The following is a 4700-nucleotide window of genomic DNA, read 5'->3' on the forward strand; positions in this document are numbered from 1 at the left end:
TTGTTCATAAGTTTTACATGGTTTAATAGTAACAACTATCGCCACCGCACCAAATATAAAGACTGCCAATTTAGTTCTTTACCGTAGAAAATCGTTTAATATGGCAATTTGATTTGATTTAAAAAAGGACCAAATGATGACTATTTAATTGGTAGTCATATAGTCACTTATAGACAACTACCACTGATGATCAATGTTATAGGCGTTCAGCCACTCCAAACGAGTAGTGACACTAACATTTAAGTTAGCGCCATCTACTGGCTGTTTTCAAATAGATTTAGTTGATCTAATTGAAAACACCCAGTAAATGGCGCTAATTCGGAGAAGCCAATATGAACAAAAAGTAGGCAGAGTGGTGAAAATTGATCGTACAGCATTTATCTTTGCGGTAGCAATTATCTTTGCGGTATTATTTTTTAACTTTCCTACTCGAAGGCGGGCCTTAGCAAATATTTTCAAAAACACCAAATCTCAGTGATGGGTAGGATGATTAAAGTGAAATTTTGTTAGCACACTTACATTAACCTAAAATAAAAAAATTGATATCAGAATCTGGGATGGGGCGTAGAATGGCAGCTCACCCCCGAAACCCGCCAAACGAATTTATAAACTAATCACTACAATATGGGTATGAAATTAAAGGTAATTGAGAGAAGAATATATATATCTATATATATATATATATATATATATATATATATATATATATTGCAAAATTTTTGACAACATGGGTCAATAAATGAGCTTGCTGTGACTCTAGAAGTGAAAATCGGGCGATATATATAGAGCCAAAAATTTTGCAAAACGCTTTCCTCGACGACTGCCACACTATCTGAGAAGTGTGCTGAAATTGGTTCAGATTTGGGTATAGCTCCCATATATATGTTCGTCATATTTTGAAAAATATTGCAAGAAAGTGCTCATTTTTTAACTGATTCTCTCCAATTTTTTTCAGGAAGGATTTTCTTGTGACTTTCGATATTACCTGTGAATTTCAATCGGTCTATATTTAGATATATCTGTCATATATGTATATGGATTTTCACCCGAAGATGTTTGACCAATGTTGCCAAAATTTTACACAATACTATCCTCGACGACTATCACATTTTCTGAGAAGTTTGCTCGAAAAATTAAGAATTAGATATAGCTCCCATATATGTGTTCGTCAGATTTGGGGTAATTGTATAAATCTGAATCGATATTCATGAAAAGCACCAGTAATGTCGAGAATCATTAAAAAATCCTTCCTGCCTAATTTCGAGAGAATTGGTAAACAAATGAGCATTTTATTGCATTATTGTTGCAAATGGGAAGAACATATATATGGGAGCTTTATCCAATACTGAATCGATTTCTATGAAATTCACCTGTAATATCGGAAGCCATAAGAAAATCCTTCCTGACAAATTTAGAGAAAATAGATTAAACAAGTAAAAGCGTGCTAAGTTTGGCTGGGCCGAATCTTATATACCCTCCACCATGGAGCGCATTTGTCGAGTTCTTTTCCCGGCAACTCTTCTTAGGCAAAAAATTATATAAGAAAAGATTTGCTCTGCTATTAGAGCGATATCAAGACATGATCCGGTTTAGACCACAATTAAATTATATGTTGGAGACCTGTGTAAAATGTCAGCCAATTCGAATAAGAATTGCGCCCTTTGGGGGCTCAAGAAGTAAAATTGAGAGATAGATTTATATGGGAGCTGTATCGGGCTATAGACTGATTCAGACCAAAATAAACACATATGCTGAGGGTCATGAGAGGATCCGTCGTACAAAATTTCAGGCAAATCGGATTATAATTGCGACCTGTAGAGACTCAAGAAGTCAAGATCTCAGATCGGTTTATATGACAGTTTTATCAGGTTATTAACCGATTTGAACCATACTTGGCACAGTTGTTGGATATCATAACAAAACACGTGGTGCAGAATTTCATTCTAATCGGATAAGAATTGCGCACTCTAGAGGCTCAAGAAATCAAGACCGAAGATCGGTTTATATGACAGCCATACCAGGTTATGAACCGATTTGACCCATACTTAGCACAGTTGTTAGAAGTGATATTAAAACACTATGTGCAAAATTTCAGTCAAATCGGATTAGAATTGCGCTCTCTAGAGGCTCAAGAAGTCAAGACCCAAGATCGGTTTATATGGCAGCTATATCAAAACATGGTCCGATATGGTCAATTTACAACACCAACTAATAAGAAGTATTTGTGCAAAATTTCAAGCGGATAGCTTTACTCCTTCGGAAGTTAGAGTGCTTTCGACAGACAGACGGACAGACGGACATGGCTAGATCGACATCAAATGTCGCGACGATCAAGAATATATATACTTTATGGGGTCTCAGGCGAATATTTCGAGTAGTTACAAACAGAATGACGAAATTAGTATACCCCCATCCTATGGCGGAGGGTATACAAATAATAATTTTATTGCAGTACTAGCTGACCCGGGCCCGCTCCGCTGCGCCTTCTTTTACTTTATGTGGAACAAAATTATCCTTGGAATATTTATTTTCGATAATTAAAGAGCTTTTAGTGAAATACCATGCTTCGAAAATAGTATATCGCTTGACTAACAGTTTAACAATATAAGTGCCTTTATCTGAATCCCATATGATCTTCCTTGGTCCACGAGGTGTACTCCATTTTTAAAATACTTTCTTTCAGCCCAATATTCTCTTGATATCTGATTTAGAGGTGTTTTGGGGAGTGAGGTGGTCCCCCAGACCCTTGCCCCTGAAAAATATCAGCATCGTGCTCTTCTTTCAAATATCATTTATTTAAACCCCATATTGCCATTGGTTTAGGGTTCAACGATGTTGCGTCTCCCAAAGACATGGCCCCAAAATAGGTTATCATATTCGTTTTCTAATCTCAAATACCTTTCATTCGAGCCACATATTGGCATGGTCGAAAAATTTTTACCATTTGGGGTGTGTTTTGGGGAAGGGGTGATGCCCTAAATACATGGTCCTACATTTGAATATCAAATTCGTATTCTACTCCCAAATACTTTTATTTGAGCCCCATATTGCGATGGTCAGTAAAAAATTGCTGTTTGTGGGGTATTTTGGGAAAGCGGTAGAACCCATAAAATTGGTCCCGAAAGTGGGTATCAATTCTTGCTCTACTGCCCAATACAATGAAATGTATTGGGCAGTAGAGTAAGCTCCACATTGACATGGTCGGTAAATATGCCAGATTTAGGGGAGATTTGGGTGGTCCCCCAAACACTAAGCCCGGAAAATATGTGAGCAACGTGCTCTATTATCTAAAGGGTGATTTTTTTGAGGTTAGGATTTTCATGCATTAGTATTTGACAGATCACGTGGGATTTCAGACATGGTGTCAAAGAGAAAGATGCTCAGTATGCTTTGACATTTCATCATGAATAGACTTACTAACGAGCAACGCTTGCAAATCATTGAATTTTATTACCAAAATCAGTGTTCGGTTCGAAATGTGTTCATTCACCGTAACGTTGCGTCCAACAGCATCTTTGAAAAAATACGGTCCAATGATTCCACCAGCGTACAAACCACACCAAACAGTGCATTTTTCGGGATGCATGGGCAGTTCTTGAACGGCTTCTGGTTGCTCTTCACTCCAAATGCGGCAATTTTGCTTATTTACGTAGCCATTCAACCAGAAATGAGCCTCATCGCTGAACGGTGAATGAACACATTTCGAACCGAACACTGATTTTGGTAATAAAATTCAATGATTTGCAAGCGTTGCTCGTTAGTAAGTCTATTCATGATGAAATGTCAAAGCATACTGAGCATCTTTCTCTTTGACACCATGTCTGAAATCCCACGTGATCTGTCAAATACTAATGCATGAAAATCCTAACCTCAAAAAAATCACCCTTTATATATTCATTTATTTGTGTGGGGTGGCCCCCTTAGGTACCCCAAATTTTTATTTTTAGGGTACTATATGGGAGCACACAAAATTTCGCTTAAATCGCACTACCCATCTCCGAGATCTGGCGTTTTTGAAAATTAAAGTAAGTAAACCACCTTTCATCAAAATTCGGTGAAAATTTAATACCTTATGTCCCATAGCAGTTATATGTTCCGATTTGGACCAAATACTAATAAGTACAGTAGCTATATCTTAAAAGAAACCGATCTGAACCATATACGACACTGATGCCGAAAAGCCTAACATAAGTCACTGTGTCAAATTTCGGTGAAATCGGATTATAAATGCGCCTTTTATGGGGCCAATACTTTAAATCGAGATATTGGTCTACACGGCAGCTATAACGAAATCTGGACCGATCTGTGTGATATTGCAGAAGTATGTCAAGGGGCTAAACTTAACTCACTGTCCCGAATTTCGGCGACATCGAAAAATAAATGAGCATTTTGAGGGCCCAAAACCTTAAATCAAGAAATCGGTCTATATGGCAGCTATATCCAAATCTGAACCGATCTTAGCCAAATTGAAGAAAAATGTCGAAGGGCCTAACGCAACTTATTGTCCCGAATTTCAGCAATATCGTATAATAAATGTAGATTTTATGGGCCTAAGACCCAAAATCGACGGATCGGTCTATATGGCAGCTATATCCAAATCTCAACCGATCAGGGGCAAATTAACGTAGTAAATCGAATGGCCTAACACAACTCACTGTCCAAAATTTCAGCGAAATCGGATAATAAATGTGGCTTTTATG

This window comes from Stomoxys calcitrans, chromosome 2, assembly GCF_963082655.1.
Source record: "Stomoxys calcitrans chromosome 2, idStoCalc2.1, whole genome shotgun sequence".
NCBI lineage: Eukaryota > Metazoa > Arthropoda > Insecta > Diptera > Muscidae > Stomoxys > Stomoxys calcitrans.